Source organism: Callospermophilus lateralis, chromosome 18 (assembly GCF_048772815.1).
Source record: "Callospermophilus lateralis isolate mCalLat2 chromosome 18, mCalLat2.hap1, whole genome shotgun sequence".
In the NCBI taxonomy this organism is placed as follows: Eukaryota; Metazoa; Chordata; class Mammalia; order Rodentia; family Sciuridae; genus Callospermophilus; species Callospermophilus lateralis.
The window spans coordinates 63711771-63733361 of NC_135322.1; the positions used below are offsets into that span (position 1 = coordinate 63711771).

General features: G+C 54.1%; 1 long non-coding RNA gene across 5 annotated transcripts; it reads left to right on the forward strand.

Moving 5' to 3' along the window:
- The first annotated feature begins 1896 nt into the window (after positions 1 to 1896).
- LOC143383921 (uncharacterized) lies at positions 1897 to 18541 on the forward strand. 5 transcript variants are annotated; one of them, XR_013089215.2, is made up of 5 exons: positions 1897 to 2044; positions 3899 to 4099; positions 14477 to 17182; positions 17526 to 17890; positions 18253 to 18541. It is a non-coding gene; the product is annotated as an uncharacterized LOC143383921 (long non-coding RNA). The 5 variants fall into 5 exon arrangements; XR_013089217.2 differs by having other exon boundaries at positions 14477 to 16973; positions 17075 to 17182; positions 17526 to 18541; XR_013089216.2 differs by having other exon boundaries at positions 14477 to 15456; positions 16036 to 17182; positions 17526 to 18541.
- The last annotated feature ends 3050 nt before the right edge of the window (positions 18542 to 21591 follow it).

The window sequence follows — 21591 nt, forward strand, 5'->3', positions numbered from 1 at the left end:
CGGTCTAAGACAGTTGCACAGGCTCCAGATATCACGTCTGCATTCTAGCAGGCAAGAAGGAGAAGAGCCACCTCTTTTGCTTTGAGAATGCCTGAGAGTAACACCCCCTTCAGCTCTCACTGCATCTCATTTGCTTCAGCTGGGGGTCGTTTCAGGGCAGTGGGGTGGGAGGTGCTCTTGATTCTGCCTGATGCTGGATGTTACTTGCTTCCAGGGGATGGTCATGAGGGTGCAGCTGGAGCCCTGTCCCCGGTCAGCCTGGATCAGAGTGTGAAAGTCTGTCTGGCAGGTGCATCAGAGCAGAGACCCACACTCGAGAGCTGGAAGTGGACTTTACCCAGCCCGCCTGACAGGACTCCCTGGGGCATTGGCCCAGCCCAAGGCCAGGCTCCAGGGTGCAGGGAGGGACCCTAGGGCTATGGACAGGAGAGTCCACAGGCACGGTCAGCGGTTATGGGCACTGTGTGTGGCCTGCCCCTCTGCGCACTAGAAGCACAGTCTGCTGCAGGATGGACGCCCAGGCACCCAGCTCAGGCTGCTCTGCACATGTGCCCTGGGCGGCAGCTGCAGCCTCGCTCCGGGTGCCAAGGGCTGGCTCTGCACAGGTGCATCTGAAGGGGAGATTCTGCAGGAGACTCACAGGCCCGTCCGCCCCGCGCCCATCAACCCGTCCACATTCTGGCTCCTGTTCTCGTCTGGTGCCTTGTAGTCACTTGCTCTGCATCTTTGAGGCCACAGGTCCTGGAGCAGGATTAGTGGGCAAGGGACAAACGCCACCCTGCGAGGCCACCTGGCCTCCCCAGATGACCCTGGGGCCACGTTGCAGATCCTTGGTGGTTACCTGGACAGGGCTGCGGTTTTAGACGTGGAAACCCCTCACCTGGATCCCCCTGGAAGGGGGGTCCCCTCATAAAACAAACAGAAAATAAATGCTTGGCCAGGGACGTGCGCAGCTGCTGGACCCTCCTGAGCATTGAGGGAGGCTCAGGGCTCTAGCAGTGTCCTGTCGGGGGCTGCACAGACACCAGCAGCTGTAACCGCTTCCCAGGGTGCAGGTGCGATTTGTGAGGAGGGGGGATCCTGGGGAGGCCTGGGGTGGCACCCTCAGCTCCCAACTCTTCCTCTGAGCCGGGGGCTGTGCGGTGAGGACCCGGGTTAGAGCCACCTCGACAGCCTCTCCTGGACAGCTGGGTGGACCCTGCCAGGGCTCGCTCTGCCTCCTGCCGCTGCTGTGGCCGGGCAGCTTTGCCAGCCACTCTCCTGGGGAGAGTCTGGTTGCCCAAGATTTGCCCACTACCATGGTGTCGAGTCTCCCACTGCATGCCACCTCTGGGGCGCTGGTGTGACCCTCACGGTCACTGAGTCTAGAAATGCCATCAGCTGGACTGTGAGCCACTTACCCTCATTGTGCCGTGTGTGTGCATGTGTGTGTGTGTGTGTACCTGTGTGTTGTGCGTGTGTGTGTACATGTGTGTGCATGTGTGTGTGCGTGTGTGTGCGCGTGTGTGTTTGTGTATGTGTGTGCATGTGTGTGTATATGTATGTGTGTGTGCATGTGTGTGTACATGTGTGTGAGTGTGTGCATGTGTGTATGTGTATGTGTGTGCGCGTGTGTGTATGTGTGTGTGTGCATGTGTGTGTACATGTGTGTGAGTGTGTGCGTGTGTGTGTATGTGTATGTGTGTGTGCATATGTGTGTACGTGTGTGTATGTGTGTGCGTGTGTGTGTGCATGTGTGTGCACGTGTGTGTATGTGTGTGTGCCTGCGTGTGCTGGGGGCAGTGCCAGGACCCCTGGGGAGCTGCCACCAAAGGCTCCGTAGGGAAAGCCAGAGCCGAGCAGTGGTTAGCCAGTGCGTGCTAGCCAATCCTGCCAGAGGACGCAGGGCGGTCAGGGCATCCGCCGCCGGTGTGTGAACTTTGTGTCACAATTACACAAGAGACCACAGTCACGGCACAGATGGCCTACGGGGCGTGTGGGTGAGCCAGGAAGGCCCCAGACCTGCTGGGGCAGATGACGGCCCCCCTGGCCCTGGCTGGGGCAGGTTTGTATCTTTTGCCTCTTCCAGGGGTGGGTGGCCACGGGGAGGGAGCCCTGCTCTGTATAGAGGTTGGACTCCACCAGGCGGGTGCTTGCGGTCGGAAGCCTGGGCTCAGGGGCAGCAGGGTGGCTGTGCGGCAGGTCAAGGGGCTTCACAGGGGACCATCCCTCAGGCCCTGATCCACACCCAGCTGGGAGGACTTGGAGGGCACCATGGCCTGGACGGGTATCAGCCCAGACTGCCCACCTGCCAGGAGGTGGCTCAGGACGGAGGATACCGCACACATAGTCCTGGTTGGGGACCTGTCACCTACACCGGAGCCTCAGTTGGCTCTTCTGTGGGTGGGACCAGGAGAACCCTGGGAACTGCTGGGAGGGTCAAAGGGAAGATGGAGGCCCTCCAGGTGCAGTCTCATCTCGCAACTCCGGAGGCCCCAGCAGAACAGCGGAGGGCTCCTGCCAGGAGCAAGAGGAGGGGCTCCTCAAAACAGGCGGCGGGGTGGGCAGGGCTCCTGCCCCCAGGAGTGCGTGGGCAAGGCGGATCTGACCAAACTGCTCCTGGGGAAAACAGCCGTGAGAATGCATAGCGAAGGGGCCTGCAGACGCGGAAATCAGGCAGACTGTGTCCCAGGGGAAAGGGAGGGGTCGTGAGAAGGCACATCGGCATGCGGCGCTGGGCAGGCCAGTGGGACTCAGGTCCCAGGGGACATCCAGCATGGCCTGGGAGCTGCCCATGTTTAACGCCCTCCTGGAGGGTGGCCCTGGGGTCAGGAGCACAGCCACACACCTAGGAGCTCCGTAGCCTCGGGGACCTGTGGTTGCTCCTTTCCCACCTGGCCATGAGGCCCTGGCCGCAGTGTCACAGCTCAGCCCTGGGAGCCACACGAGGTCCAGCCAGGTGACACAGCTGAGTGGCCCAGGTGTCCAGGGTGCAGCATGGCCGGGCCCTTGGCACACAGAAGCTGCTCAGTGGTGCTCACAGGCAGCATCCCGGGGCGTGGTGGGCAGGAAGCTGGGCTGGGTCCCTGCAGGACAGAGGGTGATGAGTGACACCTGCGCCAGGCGGGGGCCAGCAGGGGACACTGGCTGTCTGGAGTCACACACTCCCCTCCCGCCCTTGGTGACAAGAAATGCCACACTAGGCAGCAGCTGGTGTGGCATCGAGTGTGTCAGGGGACTCAGTGCCACAGGGTCTCCGGCTGTGACAAGGGGACAGGCAAGGAGAAAAGAAGGGCGGATGCTCAAAGTGACCTCAGTGCCAGCTGGCGAGTCTTGGTGTGCTGGTGGGGCCTGGGCCCTGCTGGCCCCGTGTCCTGCGGGCCCAGCACTCGGCACACCTGCAGGGGTCCACTCGTCCCAGTAGGGACGTCCCTAGTCCCAAGCCCTGTGATCTGGGCTCCCCTCTCCCACTGGGTCAAGGCCCTGTTTTCAGTTCACCGTGGGGCGTGGTCCCAGGGCTGCGGGTGGTGCTGTGGGTGGTGGCACAACCCCGCTGGAGGCCTGCTGAGGGCCTGTGACCAGCCCGCAGCGGGGAGCGGGTCTGTGTGCCAGCGCCTGGCTGTGACCCAGCTGGGGAGGGTCCGGGCATGGGTGCCCCATGTGAGCGCTGGCTTCCAGGTGGGCGTTGGGGCAGGGCCAGGCGGGGTGCCCATGTGCTGCGCAGGCCTGAGTGTGAGGCCGCGCGTCCTGGGTGACAGCAGCCCTCCGAGCCTCTGCACGTTGGGGCTGGAAGAGTGACAGCAGCGGTGTTGGGAGGGTCCCGGGGACGCACGGTGGCCAGGATTCTGCCTGCTTCCACCCTCTCTCTGGACCTGCTCCGGGCTCCTCCCTGACCTGGCTCTGTGGCTTCCTTGCCCAGCTGGACCTGCTTTCTCCAGCCCCAGAACATTCCAGCCTCGCTCCTTCGGCAGACACCGGAGTGACTTCTCTTTCCCGAGCACTGGATTCCCTGGCCCTTCATGTACAGGAGCTGGTGGCCCTGGGGGCTGGGGACGTGTCCTTGGAGAGCTGACCTGGCCAGGCGCTTCTTACCCCAGGACTCGGCTGGCCTTGACCTTGGGTGAGCAGTCAGCCCCCACCCCTCGCCCCCATCTCCTGTCTGCGCCTGCAGCTTGCTCCAGACAGACCTTGCCGCGTGCTCCCTGGTACTTGGGAAAGGTTGTCGTTAAAGTCTGCCCCGTGGCACGGCGATTCCTGCCTGTGCCCCTGTGACATTAGATCCCCCTGAACAAGTGCTTCGGCCACGGTCTTTCTTGGCTTGATTCCAGCACATGGAGCTATCTTCCCACGTGAACAGCCACCCACAGCTCCCAGCATGGCTGGTCAGCACCTCCCTGTGCACAGAGGACTTCCCTGTGCCCCTGCCTTCAGGACCACAACGCTGCCTCCTGTCAAGGAAGGAGTCCCTTCCCTCGAGCCGGGTTGACTGTGGTCAGCCCGACTCTGACGGTTCGGCTGGCCTGAGGCTCCACGGTGCGGGCAGGGCACAGGGATGAGGGCGGGTCGGGCGCCAGCTCTGCTGCCCACTTGGAGCTCTCACTAGTGCCACTGGTTTGCCGAAGCCGATTCTCTTCTACACAGAGTGGGACAGGTGCAGTGAGCTCCCTTGACCTGCTCCAAGCATGGAGAAAGCTCTGGATCTCACAGTGGTCATGCAGGGGACACTGGACACTTGGGGTCCCCAAAGTGAGGCAGGAGCACCAGCTTCCTGGGCTGTTGCAACAAGCACCCCAAACTGGGGCTCTAAACAGTGACGATTCCTGCTCACAGGGGCAGGGGGTGCGGGCAGGGCTGATGCTCCTGGAGGCCCTAGAGCCTCTCCCTTGTCCGTCTTTTCCTTCTGGTGGCTGCTGACCGGCCTTGCGATCCCGTATGCATCACTGTGGCCCCTGCCCACTCTCACGTGCTTCTCCCTGTGTCGGTGTCCTGCCTTCCCTCATCCTGGGACACCAGCGGCTGGAGACTGGCCCCAAGGCTGGCCTGCAGGACCTCCTCCTAGCCTGACCACAGCCACAGACTGAGCCAACAAGCTCACTCTCAAGGGGCTGGGTCAGGGCTTCAGTGCACCTTCCAGGGAGACATGATTCAACTGAAACAGAGGGTACACGGAGGCCTGGCCCTGACTGTGGCCGTCACTACAGCTCTGCTCAGAGGCACGTCTTGGAAGTCCCAAGGGAGCACACGCAGGGCTGGTTTGAGCATTGGGTGTCACCATCCTGGGACAACCCGTGCTGGACTGCTCCTCCTGGGGACGTGGGAGCCCTCCCTGCAGATATCAGGCCAGGGCCAGATGGAGGCTGCCCCTCTGGGGACAGTGTCCTGGGGCCACTGCAGGGACGTCCCTCTGTCGCGCTCTTGGTGACCTCTTCTTGGCCATGTTGCTCCTGGGCCTTGGCTGCTTGTACCTCCTGGACCCCTCCCCAGGGCCCACCACCCCTGGGTCCCCTTCCCACATTCTGCTCTTGGCCTTCCAATGTCCTGTGACAGGGACGCCCCTGTAACAGTGTCACTTATTCGGGCTCCTAAGGCGGGTTCCCCATCCCCACACTCATTTTGAATTTCTAATGCTCTTTTATTGCAAGCAGCAGTCACACCTTCCCTGTGCCCTGGGGCTCCCAGCTCCCTGGTCAGTCCTGGCTGTGGAGTCCACCCTTCAACTCTGGCCTCTTTTTCTTGTGCTGCTGGGGACCAGGGCTGGGAGCTGCGAGCTACGCCCCAGTCCCAGGGTGAAATCCGCACGTCCAGGCCCTCTCAGGTCAGCTGGTCTCCGTGTTGTGCTTCGTGCTCTTTAGGTTTTTAAGTCCTGGAAACGTCTCTGGTGACTCAGGCTCCTGCCAGAGGAGACGCAGACGTGCCGGTGTCTGCTTCCAGCGGGCTTCTCCTCGTGGCTGCTCTGGGCCTTGCTGCTCTGCTCCTGCATGTGGCTTTGACCCTTGGTGGCATCTCTCCCACATGTCTCCGGGCCAGAAACACTTTGCTCTCATATCTGCAAAAGCGGCCGCTGGAGGACCCTGCTGGGAGCAGTGGGGACTGCTCCCTGCCCAGCAGAGCCAGGGCCCTCTCCTGGGGCGGATGTGGGGACCGTGTCTTCTCTCCCACTGTTTATGCATCTGTGGGTTTTCCAAGGTCAAATGCAGTTTAACTCCTGTGTGTGCGGGAGAGATTGATGGGCGCTGGGCTCCGGCCTGGAGCGACTGGCCTCCCGATAGGTTTAACATCCACCATTTGGTGTGCTTTTCAAAAGGCTCCCACTTTGAACCATAGAGCACTGACAGGAGTTTTGGGGGCTTCCTTCTGTTGGGAAATGGTCATCCTTGAAAGCAGTGGTGGGGCCTCCCACACGCTGTCAGCGTGAGGAGTGGGGGGCCTGGCTGGTTGCGTGGCTGATTCGGGGAACAGGGGTTTCCTTGCACGTCCTGGGAGCCAGCCAGCCGGGTCCAGCATGCCAGCCCGCGGGAGGGAGGCCGGGGAGGGTGGTCAGCAGGAACCAGCTCCCGGGTGAGTCCAGCTCTGCTCGGCCCAGGCCCAGCTGGCTTCTCTAAGGCCTCTCCTCAGACTTCCCTCAGGAAGAAGGATCCGCCTCCTCTTGGACTCACATGCTCACATGGCGGCAGGACCAGTCGCCTGCGCAGGGAGACGCGGTCCCCGGCCCCACCCCCCCAGCCTTCCTTCCAGTGTCCATCCCAGTCCTGCTGTGGCGAGGACATGCTGGGCCCCTCATGGCCAGGGTCAGGGAGGGGTCAGATATAATCCACCTCAGGGAGCTCTGGACGTGTCAGAGGAGGGAAGACCTCCAAGGTCACTTGAACGAGCAGCAGTTCACAGGGGACAGGGCACCACTCGTCTCTTGACGTAGGAACTTCCGGCCCAGGGAATGGCTCAAGCTGCTGGCTCAGGGCAGGAGGTGCAGGCTGGCTCCGTGTTCGAGGACAGCTTCGCCAAGAGCCCAAAGCTGGCCTGAGACGTCCTACGTGCCTGGCCCTGGTTCCTTGAGATGGCTTGTGGGGACGGGGTGCAGAGCTGGGTGGACTGGGTGCCTTTGGATTGGGTGGCCACAGAACGTCTAAGTGTAGCCCAAGCCTGGCCAATGGGCAGCCGTGGGGAGAACACTGTGGTCCTCAGAGATGGCTCGGGCTGGAGAGGATCTCTAGGGCACCCTGAGCTCTGAAGCACCGCGATTCGACTTCCAGTGCAAGAGCGGGCCCTCTTACAGCCAGCCAGAGGGGCCTGGAAATCTGCCGTTCCACAAAACCAGCCCGAAGGAAGAAGCAAAACAGAGCACCCTCAGCTACTCCCTGTTGGGTTCCGGACTCCATACAGGTGAACCAGCAGCTGGTGCCAGGGTTTGGAGGGAGGCTGGGTGGCAGAGAGGTAGGAAGGGGAGGCCCTGGCAGTGTCCTGAGCGGGAACCGGCAGGTCTGGCTTGGAGAGGTGGAGGCTCGGCCCTCAAGGGCCTGTGCACGGGCCTCATGTGCTGGACGAGGCAGGCCCAGCTGACTTGCTGGTGGTGGCCTGAGATTAATAGTCAAAGGGGACTGACTGCCCAGTATCCACCAGGGAGAGCTGGGTGAGCAGTGAGTGCCACTTGGAAACAGAGAGGGGTGGTTTGCAGCTCGGGTGACTGGAAGGCGCCCCGCCCTGCCCTGGAGCTCACCATTCCCATGGGGTCCTACAACCTTGGTCACCCCGCTGGTGGGTAGAGAGGGAGAGATAGGCGGCAGGATGTGTCTTGATGGGGGTTTGGGTCACATAGGCATATGCACTTGCCAAGACTCAGTGAATGTGTAAAATCTGTGCATTTCTTCACCAGTCAATTGTAATTTTTAAAAAATATATATTTTTTAGTTGTATATGGACACAATACCTCTATTTTATTTTTATGTGGTGCTGAGGATCAAACCCAGTGCCTCACATGTGCAAGGCAAGTGCTCTACCACTGAGCCACGACTGCAGCTCCGTCAATTTTATATTGGAAGGAAAAACCCTGTAAACAAACGTTGACCGCGAGCTAACACTAAGCATGGTAGGTGTCAGGAAGGGTACTGATGCCTGCGATTTGCTTTGTTCTGGGTTGAAATGTCAAGGTGGGTGGACGGGTGGAAGGATAGGAGAGAACTGACTGACAGCTACCTGACCCAACAGGGGAGGAGGACAGGGGCAGGGCCTCTGGGCAGTGGATGGGACCCTCACCACAGACTCTCTAGGCTTTGCTGGAGTCTGGAATGTCCGTGACAAGGTACTGGGGCAGCAGGCCTCTGGTCCCCTGCAGTAATGCCTGCTGTCTGTCTATTCACACTTAGCGAGCTCCTCCTGTCCCCCAGCCCCAGGCCTTGACTGCTGGCCTCCACTGGACTGGGCGTCGTGTGCCAGCTGGCACTCAATTAAACAAGGAGGAAAGCTGGCTGACCTGGGCACCAGGCTTTGCTGCAGAAGGGAAGCCGAGTGCCAGGAATGCTGTGTGAGTCCTCATCACCGCCTGGGCAGGGCCTTCCGTGAGGCCACCTGCTCTGCCCCTTGCCCTTTGGCCTTTCTATTGGGTGCCACCTCTGCAGAAGATGAGGGCCACACCTGTCACCCCCTTTCTCCTCCTGTCCTCTGGGACTCCTCGGCCTCACAGTATGGGAGCGTGTCTGCCAGCGCGGCTTACTGGAGTGCCCGCGTCAGTTGAAATACCCGGGAAAGGAGAGGAGCGATGGTTTTGGCTCACAGACCTCCAGAGGGTTCTGTGCGTGGTGGCCGGCCCCTCGCTTCAGGCCTGGGTGAGGCGCAGCGACAGGTGGAAGCCGTGGAAGGACGAGGCCAAGAGGGCTGTCAGCTCCGCAGCACCCCCAGGGCCTCCCCAGCTTTGTTTCTTTTTTAATCTGCTAGAGACAAGGTTGAGTTTCTATGATTTCAGCAGTTACCTCTGACCTCTTTTTTATTGTTATCTTTTATAGAATATTGCCCAAAATATGAATGTGTAGCTGATGCACCCTGGGGAAGCCCCCCGGAGGAGGAGGAGGGACGGCGTGCTTGGCACCTCGCCCTCCCCGCCTGGAGAACCCTGCACCCCACCTTCCTGGTCATTCAGTCCTCATTTGCCTTCACTTTGTGGTTCCTTAATGTTGCCATTTAGTAACAATTTGTTTCCAAATCCACAGCAGGGGAACCCTACGATAAGCATTTTTAATTCTGAGGGTGGAACTGGCTTCTCTTACCCCAATTTTCTTTTAAAGATTCACTCCCCTTATGTGTCTGGGCCATCCATCTTCATTGCTATGTATTATTTCTTTGCAGAAATAGACGGGTTGAGCATCCCTAATCTGAAAATCTGAAACTCTAAGAGCCGAGATGATGCCACAGTGGAAAATTCCTTACCACTGAACTTTGTTTTGTGTACAAAATTAATAGAAATACTGTATACAATTGCTTTTAGACTATGTATATAGGTGTGTATAAAACATAAATGGATTTTGTAATTAGGCTTTGGTTCCTATGCAAATATTCCAAAATCCCCAAAATACTTGTGATCTGAACCATTTCTTGTCCTGAGCATTTTGGCTAAGTGATATGCAATATGTCCCAAATTATTTATCCAGTCTAATGTTGATGGACATTTGCCTGTTTTTCTCTAGGCTTTGGGAATTATAAGCAGCTCTTCCATAAGCGTTTTAGCTTGTGTGTTTCTGTGTTTGCATCTCTATCAGCATACAGTAGATGGGAATTGAAGGTCATGGGGCTATGTACTTGACACTCATTGAATCTTCAATTTGTATTTCTAACTGATTCCTAGATCTTTTATATTTTGGGTAAGAACCAGCCACTTGGTATATATGCTATAAATATCTTCTCTTGCTCTGAGGATTACATTGTCACTTTCATGGCACCTTTTGATAAGTAGAAGTTTTAATTTTCATAGAGTTGAGTTATATGTCATTACTTTATGGCTAATGACTTGTTTTTGTCTTAAGGAAGTGTTCCCTACCTCAAGTCAACGAGGAGCCATGCCTGCGTTAACTGTTAGGACTTTAGTGTTGCCTTCACACGTAGCTCTATAAATACGCAGGACTGGGTTTTTGCATGGTGTGGCTGTTCAATTCTGCTGCACATTTGTTGAAATGATGATTCTTTCCCCCATTCGGAGCTATACAACCTGTGTCTTAAGTCAAGTGTCCACTCATGAATGGGTCTGGGATCTCTGGTCTGTGCCCTGGGTCACTGTCCAATCTTGACACCAATCCCCCTCACCTTAGTTACTCTGGCTTTTATAATAGGTCTTGATAGCTGGTGATGAAAGAGTTTCTTTTCTTTGAGAGTATCTTAGTTCTTTTTTTTTTTAATGTTTTATTAGTTGTCAATGGACCTTTATTTTATTTACTTATTTATAAGCAGTGCTGAGAATTGAATCCAGTGCCTTACACATGCTAGGCAAGCGCTCCACCACTAAGCCCTAGCCCCAGTCCCAAGAGTGCATCGTAGTTCTTATGAACACAGTTGTCTTACTTTTTATTCACTTTTACATTGAGGATTCAGTCTCTCATCACTCACCCAAACTGGGGGGTGATCTCTCTACCATTGAAAGGACCTGAGCTCTACGTTTGTCCCCTAACATAGCAACATAGCAAAACCCTGTATCAAAAGAAAAGGAAAAATGGTGATGGGGCCGGGATGGAGCTTGAGGTGCAGCAGTTGCCTAGTACACAAGGCCTTGGGCTTGCTCTCCAGGACTGCAGAAAGAAAGCAAAAACAAAAACAAAAACAAAACTCTGATTCCTGGGAAGGTCCTTGAAGAAAGGAGAGGACAGCTGCACAGAGGAGAAGAGATGGTGATACAGTGGACCTCTGTGGAGAACTGGTTCCAGGAGACCCTCCTCCCGCAGCCCAATGGAAATGAAAACCTGAGGACAGACTGCACCATCCCCAGAGCCCCAGCGTGGTCCAGCAGGGACCCCTCCACCACGACGTCTTGAGTCTGTGGCACAGTTCTGGAGGACAGTGGGCTCAGGCATGACAGCAGCCAGAGGGGCGCGCCTGGCTGGTCTGGTACCCCTGGGCTGGGCAGCCGGGTGCGGCTCAGGACAGAACTCTAGTTGCAGCGAGGTTTTCTTTACCTTCACAAATTTAAGAAACTGAGGGAATCTTCTCGGCTCTTTTTTCCCTAAGTAGAAGGGAAGAACTTTTATAAGAAATAACCTTTTCAGCAAGTCCAGGGTATTTTTTAAAACTTTCCTTCCTCCTGCAGCAATTGTGACATGTCTACATGAAATTGGCCACAGGAAGGAAACCCTGTTGGAGAAGCTATTTTCTGAACATCCTTTTATACCCAAGGTTGCACAACGTGCATACTTTTAGGTGGAAGACCAGGACTTCACACCCTCAGGGACAGCTATAATTTGGAAGTCAATTGCTTTCAGGAAGCTTCTGCATGATCCCCTAGCAGAGCACCAGGAAGAGGCAGAGATGACTTAACATCACTTTAAAGCAAGACTTGCAGAACTGGGAATACATCCTGCAGGGAGGGCAACTCCATGAGACTCTGCAATGAGGAAGTTACATGTTTAGAGAAGGGCTGGAAAAAATAGAAGGGCCCAGCCACTGGGAGGTACAGTGACCCAGGACTGCTGCTCTGAAGAGTGCCCTTTTTCTTAAGATAGGCAACAAAGAATAACAGGTTTATGGCCCCAAAGAATGTACAGCTGGCAGCAGAGTGACTTACCATCACGTCTGCACGCATCTGACAGGTCTAGGCACCCAGCCCGCCGTCAGCCTTGCCTCGGTCAGGATGCACGGAGTTTGTGGGAGGGCTTCTGCTCTCCCAGTGCCAGCTGGTCAGGTGCAGTGGATGGAACCACCTGACGCCTTGCTCCCTGCTCCCACCTGTGGGACCTCAGCTGGACATGACCACAGCCATCTTGGATGTTGTCATGCAGCAGCCATGGAAGGCCCCGCCACCCCGCCTTCAGGAAGTCAGCTCACACATGCTGGCCAGCTGCGTCCCCTGACTGTTCCTCTTGCCTGTGACTTCACCCTCCACTCTCTGTCATTGTCTCTGACAGGCTGTCCTGATGCAGGGAGAAAGGGCTTGGGACTGGCAGGGCACCAATGGAGCACCTGTCTTCAGACTTCCAGGCCAGAACTTCCTTGGGTCCCCTCCCACAGTGGGACGCTTCAGGGTCTGGAAAGTTTGTTCTTGGGAGGGAAGATGTGGGGCTTCTCAGGTGCTGAGGAGGCTGGACTCACCACCAGGCCTGTGTTCACCAAAGGCACTGAGGGGCACCCTGCTGTGATTGTGGAAAATGAATGCACGTAAATAGTTAAGATAAAGGACTGCAGGTGAGCCCTCCTGAAGGCAACCACAGGTTCTTTATAAGACCTTGGAGAGGAGACACAGAGACACAGAGAGTGGCCGTGTGAGGAGGAGGCAAAGACTGGGGCAAGGGAGTCCCAGGCTGGGCGAGAGCAGCAGCCACCCACCAGAAGCCGAGGAGGCAGGAAGGAGCCTTCTCTGGAGCCTTAGGAGGGAACTCACCCATTGACCTTGGACTTCTGGTCTTTGGAACTGTGAGAGGTGAAACTCCTGTTGTGTTCGCCTCCCAGTTTGTGGTGCTTGTTAGCAGCCCTAGGTCATGGAAGCCAGGATTCCAGATGGACACATTGCTGGGTGTGGCTGGTTCTTGTGCTCGTGGGTGTTTTTGTGTGGTGGGAGTGTCACCTCCAGTGAGAAGGGAAGGTTCTCCCGCCCCGGCAGCCTCAGTGGAGCAGGGTCCCGTGGGTTTCAGCTCTGTGATGGAGAAAGCTGGGGTCTTTATCTGCCACTCTCTCCCAGGGCCTTACTCTGGTAGTCTCCGCTGGGCTGTCTGCTCTGGAAACTTGATGGTTTTTGGTGGGGAATGGGGCTGGCACATGGCAGTGTCCAGGGACCTTCCTGTCTATGCCCTCTTCCCTATTGCTGGGGGTTTCTGGTTTTTGGGAATCATAATATAGCTTCTCCCCAGAAGGAAGCCAGGTCTGCTGGGACTATTTATGTGCAACTACACAAATGTCAGCATGAGCTGCCCTGGGAGGAGGCGTCTAGATGCCTTGGGACTCAAGCTGAGTCTCTTCAGAGCTCCTGCTAGAGCCCTTGGCAAAGATGTCCTCATTCTCCCCGAAGCTCGAGAGGCTGATCTGTCTGGAGATGCTGGAAGCCAGCTCTCCTGAAGGCAAAGGAATTTACCTAAGAGACAGAGGAAGTCACTGAGCCCTAGCACCGTCACTTGAGATCCTGGATCCAGTCATGTCTGAAACCTCTCAAGTCCTCACTCTTCTAGGTACCCAAGTCCATGCATTCTCCTTGTTAGGCTAGTTTGAATCACCATGTTTCTGTCACCTGTAAAAGGAATTCTCTCCACTAGTATAAATGCTAGGTAGCGATTTCCTAGGAACAGAGCTGCATGGAGCCACGCCTCATCTGCATGGTGCTAGGCGTTGCCTGCTGTGGCCAAGGCTCAGCCAGCTGTGAGGCTCCTCCTGCAGGCCCCTGCTCCTTCTCTTACTGTCACAGAGCGAGCAACATGCTTCCATCTGTGCCAGGGAACCAGGAGCACTGTGGGACAGCCTCCCCACTTTCTTTGCCTGTTCAAGTTTTGCTCAACCTTTGAAGTCCATTTCAATTTGTCCTCTGTCACAGAGAAGCCCAGATTTCTTGGGCACTTGCTGCTGTATGCTATACTGTAGCATTTTATTAGGTTCAACCTGGACTTAAAGCAACTTGAAAGCACTCGCTGACTTGTCCAGCTTAGAGCCTGCCTGGGCCTGGCTCTTAGGGCACAGGGACTCAGAATCTTAGGTTGGACTTGAGACATTTCCTAGTTATTTGCTGTTCTTTATTGTCTAACTCCTCATGACACAGATTCTATTATGACACATCCTAAGAGGTACGGAGCCTGAGTCCTCTAAACCTAAAACAATTAAACAGGACACAGACTTCATCCCCAGCCTTCCTCTTTTCTTGTGGAGCTGTTGGTCGTAACTCAGATAAGGTGGTACCTCAGATAACCAATTTGTTTTGAGGCCTGGGTGATTGTGCTTCTTAAGGCTCCAGATTTCTCTTTCTCACAGCCTAAGAGGTTTGATGCTGAACTCCCACTAGAAATTAGGTTCATCTTCTCAGTGGTAAAGTACTTAGTTCTGTACATTTGATCTGGTGCCGAGTTAGCCCACGTTGCCTTGCTGGCTTGTTCTAGTACCTGGTTTTCCTTTTTTGGTTCTGTCATTCATGGTTGATTGGAGCAGAAGGTGTTTGAGGTCCCATATGAGTTTCCTGTGTCTGCTGTAACAATCACCACGAACAGCACATGTTTATCTCACGGTTCTGGAGGCCAGGGTTCCCACACGCTCTCCCGGGCTATGCGGGTGCTGGCAGGGCTGGCTCTTTCAGGGAGCTCCGGAGTTGAGTCTGTTTCTTTGTCTTTTCCAGCTTCTAGGGGCCCCCACATTCCTGGCTCCTGGTTCTGTCCTCTACCGTACAGTCAGCAGCACAAGAGCTCCATGCCTCTCTGAATCTGTCTTCATTGTCACGTCTCCTCTGAAGTGGACCTTGCTGCCACCCTCCAGGATGCTGCGATGACTCTGGGCTGCCTGGCTGTTCTTGGGCAAGCCCCCTCAGATCCCCCTCACCTTTCTTCTCCCTCATCCCCCTCTGCCCCGGCCCCCCTCCCCCTTTCCTTCTGAGAAAAATACATGATCTGTCATCAGGTACGAGTGTGTTTCACAGCCGGCTCCTCAGTTTAGAAGTCTCATGTCTTGCTCACTGTGGTGTCTACAGTGTTTAGAGGGAATATTGGTCAAATTTTCCTCAAACTGAGAATTTCTCTTTTTATCTCTCCTACTTGATGGCAATTGCATGCAACTGTCAGTGAGAGAGGAAGAAAACTGACCCCACACTCTAGCCAGGGGTTTTCCAGTCCTGCTCGGGCAACGCACTGTGTGAGCATGTGGCTTCTTTTTGAGGAGCTGTGATGTAGGCAGGGCCAGGCCTGGTGAGCTGGTGTCGGGCGCCTCGAGGACGGCTGAGTGACTCTGGTCTCAAGCAGGCCCAGCTCCTTCCCTTTGGTTTGATTCTATTTTTCTCAGCAAAATAGTGATGTAATCGAGGGGACGTGGAAGCGTGAGAGAGGGGCACTCGTGGGCCTGGCTGGCTGCGGGGAGGTTCCTGGGGGGACCGGTCAGGATGAAAGGCCCTCACCACGTTTGGCTGGGGGCCGCGTGGAGGAGGCGGAGGGCAGCTTTTCCTTAGGTGCAAGACTGTGGAAGGAGGTGCGCCTCCTTTTCTGCAGAGCTCACGTGGACTGAGGGTGGCTGCTTCGGAGGTGGGGGGCACAGAATACCCTGAACTTTCTCAGCGGAGCCCAAGTGAAGCCCAGCGAACTTTCTCTCAAGGCTGCTCTCGACTGGGAGGTGAGGACCTCACCCAGCGGTGGCCTGAGGGAGTGTGCTGAACCTAGAGGCTTTTTGCCCGGAGGCTGTTTGTCTGAGACCTGATTCCCCACTGGTGCCTACTGTGGGAACAGGCAGTCCCCCCCCCACACGCTTCCCCTTGAAGGCAAACTCCTGTGACATGTTTAGGCCTTGGCATGAACAGCCACCATGTGCCCGACAGGTGGGGACTCCTGGGAGAGTAGGTCCTTAAGAGACTAGTCTGGTGTGAGAGCCCCATTGAGCCAGGAACCCAGAAGTAAGTGACACTTCATAAACTCAGAAGTCGCTTCCCATTGAGACCTAGGATTGGCCAGTTCTCCTTAGGCCTTTCCCCTGTCAGGCAGAAGGGAGAACAAGGGACCAAGGAGCTTGTAAGTCGTGTTTCTGTCTGCGCTGAGGGCTGATCCTGACAGGTGTGTCCTTGGTGCTTTTATGGGCTGTGCGTGTGGCTCAGGAAGCCCAGGGACTCCCCCAGCTGCCCGCTAGGCAGGGCCCTCTGATGGGAAGTGGTACCTGATCCCGGGTTCCTTTCACACCAGTTTCTCTTGCATCCCGCAGCTTCGGTGAGTCAGAAAAGCCCTCCTAGAAACGTCTGCTGCTCAGGCTGGAGTGCCCGGGGACTGGTGTCCGTGAGCTGAAGGGTCCCCGGACTATGCTGCCTCAGCCCCTCCTCAGGACTCCATGTTGAGCCTTGGCTCACATGAGACAGCTCTTGCCTCTGCCACCACTGAGAGACACCTTCTCTCTGGGCCACTGACAGAGGATCTCTGGGTTCCAGAAAGGGGCAAGAGCAGTTTAGGGACAGGCTTGAAGGCTGAGGTGTGGAGAGGGGAGAGCAGAGAGGAATGGACCCAAAGGACACTGAAGTGGAAGGAAGAAGCATGACCAGTGGGTCTCAGAGGGAGGTGGCTTTTGCTCCATACCACAGTTTCCAAAGCCTGAGACACTTTGGTCGTCAGAACTGGGGCTGCTGCTGGTGACTAGTGGGTCAAGGACATCCTACAATGCACAGGATGTCTCCCTCCGCAAGGATCAAGGATCGGGCCACCCCTCATGCTGATGGTGTCACGGCTGGATACCAGATTCAGCTAAGGAACTTCCGGCTGAGCTGTGTTGGGAAAATCCTTATTTGAGTTGGAATTTTAGAAGAAAAGCTCCATTTTTCAGTTTCTTTAGTTGAAACCAGTGGTTCACCAAAGCTCAGAGGTGAGGACTCACTGGGTGACCTTGCCGGGTAGGCATTTGTGGGAAGAGCAGGAAGGATTGGGCTGAGCTGGGGCTTATCGGTAGACACTGGCCCAGCATTCACGCGGCACTGGGCTCGCGGAAAAACAAAAACAACAACAACAAAAAACTCCTGAGTAATCTTCAGGGACAGCGACAACTCCCTCCTGTCCATCGGTTAATGATTGGTTAACGGGGCAGCTCTCTCCCTTGGGATGAACATTCAGGAGAAGACAGCAGACCCCTCCTGGGTCCCCCAAACTACTTCCCAGGTGAGTTATGGGTCCTGGGAAACTGCCGGAGTTGCTGCCTGGCTGTGGTGACGTTTCCCCTGAGGATGCTGACCACCACGGAGGACCCTTCTCTCTCCAAGCCTGTCTTAGACGAAAGATTCAGCTCGAGTGGAGTGAGGTGATGCGAGCCTGTAATCCCAGCGACTGGGGAGGCTGAGGCAGGAGGAGCACAAGTTCAAGGCTCAATGGTAGGGCACCCCTGGGTTCAATCCTCAGTACCAAGAAAAGTTTCAGTCAGGTGCCTTCCGAAAGAAAGGATGAAGGCCAGCATTCCCAAGAATGGACATCAAATGGGCCGACAGGTTTGAGATGTCCACTAGAGAAGGCAGCGTAGAAAGTGCATGGGGGCAGGATGACCTAGAATCAAGACCCTTTTTGAACCATGGGCAAATCCTCTAATAAGAAAAGAAACTGAGAATTTTAGGCGACGTCCAGGGAAAATCACCACGGTCTGCTTGGGGGGTGGGGGGAGGGAGAGGCTTTAGGAAAACTCTGAAAATTCTTCAGTATGTTTTGCTTTTGCTCACTTAGATTTAGAGGAATCCACTGGCAATATGAAACTGAAAGCTTGCTTTCCCGCTGAGTCTCCTGATGACCACAGGGTGTAAATTTGCCCTTGACTGTAGACTTGTCAGCAGCTTTCACTGCAAGCTTCTTTGGGGGCTGGCTTTGTCAACGTATAATTTATGTACAATAAACTTCACCATTTTAAGTGCACCACTGGATAAGTCTTGATAAATGTGAAGTTGTATAACCACAGGATCATGACAGAACATTTCCATCATCCTCAAAGTTCCCCCGCAGCCCTCAGTAGTTCACCTCTCCCTCCAGCCTCCAGCCTGGCTGCCTCTCACCTGCTTCCCATTTCTGAGACTGGGCTTTTTAGGTAACCGAAGGTAAGTGGAATCTCAGTGTGTAGCCTTCTAGGTTCCACTCTTAAAACTTAATATGGGGCTGGAATTGTGGCTTCGTGGTCAAGCACTTGCCTAGCATGAGGCACTGGGTTCAAATCTCAACACCACATATAAATAAAGTCCACTGACAAGTAGAAAAATATTTAAAAAAACTTAATATGATGGTTTTAAGAGTCATCCATATTGTTGCTTGTGTAAGTAGTTGGCTCCTTATATTGAATCACAATCTACTTATTCATATACCAGTTGACGGACATTTGTTTCATTCCTTTGGAAACTATGAATAAAGGTGCTGTAAACATTAATTTACAGATATTGATGTGGATATGTTTTCTGTCTCCTAGGGTTTTTCCCTTTGTTTGCGTAAATACTTCTAGGTGAAACTGCTGGCCACATGGTATGTTTGACTTTTCAAGGAGCCGTTAAACTGGTTTCCGAATAGCTGCCTTCATTTTGCACTCCCACCAGCAACGTGAGCAGCTCAGTTGTTCCGGAGCCTTGCCAGCTCTTGGTATCACCAGTCTTATAACTTCCCTAGTGACCACAAATGAGTGTCTCTTTTTGGTTTTAATTTGTATTTGTCTAATCAACAATGATGTCTTCATGTGCTTGTTTCTATGGGTATATCTTCTTCAGTGAAATGTCTATTAAAATTATTTGACCATTGAAAAAATTGGGTTGTTTCATTAAGTTGTGAAAGTTTTTTTCCTCTCATTTGTTCTTTGTACTAGTCCTTGTCAGGCATTTGTCTTCCATCAACTTATTATTTCTTTAATTCTTTGTGGTTTTTTTGTGTGTGTCCTATTTAAGCAGTCATTGCTTAATCCAAGGTGACGTTTTTTTTTTTTTTCCTACGAATTTTATAGTTCTACCTCTTAAATTTACATCTTAGGCCTATTTTGAGTTAATTTTCCTGTGTGACACGTGGTTTATTTCCTACATGGATGCCCAATATTATTAGTTCAAAAGATTCTTTCCTCCTAGAGTTGCCCTATCACCTTGGCAAAGTTCATTGGCTGTGTGTGGGGGTTTATTTCTAGACTCTATTCTGATTTTACTTAAAAAAAAGATAAACGTTTTGTAAAACAGCAGCACCAAATGTAGCTAAAACAATAGATGCAATTAAAACAAGAAAGGTTAAAAAAAAAAAGCACGTAGACTCTCTTCAGCTTAAAAACACTATTAACACACTTCCATCGTGTGATACACACAAGAAAACTACGCGTGCTCTCCTGCTGTGACTTGCTTTCATTTATGACCTCTAGGATGTCCCCACATCAGGAGAGTGTTTCCAAGCAGGTAGGAAAAGCAACCGCTGTGTGCGTGTGCGGGGGTTGTGCACGGGCTGCCTCGGCTCCGGTGACCTGCCGCGCAGGCTCCGCGGCCCGCCCGCCCAGGGCTGCCCTCTTCTTTCCGCACTCGCACTTTCAGCCTGTTTTCACCCGGCTCAGGAACACTAGCTCGCCCGAGGCAGGGCGCCGGCGCAGAGGAGGCCCGGTGCAGAGGCCCATCCCGCGTCCCCGTCCCCGAGGGCCCAGAGGTCAGGAAGCCCCGACGGGTGGGGAGGAGCCCTGCGGGCGGAAAGGCCGTGAACTACGGGCGTGGCGGCCTCGCTGTTGGCTTGCTCCTGAGGCTCTAGAAAACAAGCTGGGGACCTCACAAGTACAAAGGTCACTTGGCTCGCTTCCGTGGCAGGGGCCACGTCGCACCTTGCACGGAGGGAGCCAAAGCTGTGGCACATGGAGGACACCGGAAGAGGAAACCTAAGCAACAACCGGAAGCGGAAGCGAAGTGTGGGGGCGGGGCGAGAAGTCCGATCTCGCGAGACTTTCCCAGGAAGAGGCCCGCCCTTTTAAAGCCTAACAGCCTCCCACTAGGCCCCGCCTCTTAAAGGTCCAGCCCCTCTCCACATGGCCCGCTGGAGAAGGAGCGTCAGGCAGTGAGCTTTGGGGGACACACTCAAACGCTCGCCAAACCTGAGTGTCTGGAAGCTGGAAAAGGAAGGAAACAAGGCTGCCCAGCAGCCTCCCCAGGGAACTCAGTCCCACTGACACCTTGATGTTACCCCAGTGAGACCCAGGTTGTGCTTCTGACCTTCAGAGCTGGGAGGGGATGAATGGGTCTGGGTTGCAGCCCCTGAGTTTCTGTTTGTTACAGCAGCAATGGAAAATGAGTACGGGTTTGCTGTTCCCGTTAACTTCCCGAACTTGTCAGAGAAATATAGTTATATTCTAGACAGAAGAGCTGCATTTTGCATTATTAGAGATGAGAACCCCAATATATTATTATTATTATCTTCAGTGCTGGTGATCAAACCCAGGACCTCACACATGCAAAGCAGCACTCTATCGCTGAGCTAAACCCCAGCCCCCAAATCTTTATTTAAATTTTTTTTTATTTTTTTATTTTTTGAGGTAGAGTTTCACTCTAACTTCTTAGGCTGGCCTTGAATTCCTGGATTCCAGCAATCATCCTGCTTCAGCCTCCTGAGTAGCTGGCTTGTCTCACTTCAAATTTTGAATGTTGAATTGGAACTGAATTCATCTCAATTGAAGAGAGAGTTTCCTAAACCTCTTAAACTGTTAAAAAAGCCAGACTGCTTTCCGAGAAAGCAAATTTGTTGTTGCCAGAACAATTCAAAATAATTGTCAAAATGTCACCGTGGGGATTCCTACACGGATGGGAAGTTATGTGAAGTTACGTTAGGTCACCCCTGGGTTCTTCCCACACTGAGAACTTGTGATTTCATTGATTTTGTTTTCAGTGCGGGGGAGCAAACCCAGGGCCTTGTGCATGCCAGGCAGGCGCTCCACCACGGAGCCACACGGCCAGCCCATTTCATGATCTTGAATCTCTTGGAATTCTTCTTGGTGTTCTTGCTCTAGTGGCTGAACCCCCAGTCCAGTTGCCCCATTTTACCAAAGAAATAGATAGGCAAAGTTAGAACTGGAAGTGTTCTGCATTTTCAGCCACTTTTCTAAAAGAAGTTGGTCTGTCCAGGGTTGTACAGGTGGCGGTGGTGGGACAGAACCAGGGACAGCACTCCCAACAGCACAGCTGATTTGCTGTCCCAGTGGACCCTGCCATGCTGACACACTGTGTCATCCTTCTCCTTGGTGGTCCTTGAGGAGTTAAGGGAAGGTGGGGTCAGCTCCCATGCCTGTTCCTTCCCTTCCTTTCATCCCCAGGCAACCTTTCTGGACACAGAAGTTCCTTCCTGTGTCCCACCCTCCTGATCATCCTTGAAGGTGACATGGGCATAGGCGGGCATGACTGTAAAATCCAGGAAGTGCTTTCAGCTGTTGAAGGGACTTTCTGCCATTCCGCTTACAGCCCAAGCGAGGGTTGTGCAGGCGAACTCAGCACACCCTGCCGACTTGCTCAGGTAGGACCAGGGGATGATTTGTTTTCTTGTCTTTTAAATTGTTTGTTATTTCTAAGCCACTCTGTTACTTAATGGAAAATTGTTGTGAGAAATGCAGTCACCACGTTATACAGGCCCAGTCTCTATCTCTTAGGTTAGGAAAAATGAGGTCAGAGAACAGAAAGCTGAACAGGTATTTCCTCTCTTACATGTGGGTGAAACCTAGAAAATGAAAGCGAGACTGCCTACCCTGGTTTCGAGTGCTCGTCATCTTGGAAAAGGGAAGTCTGACACACTGACTGTGGAGCACAGTCACCGT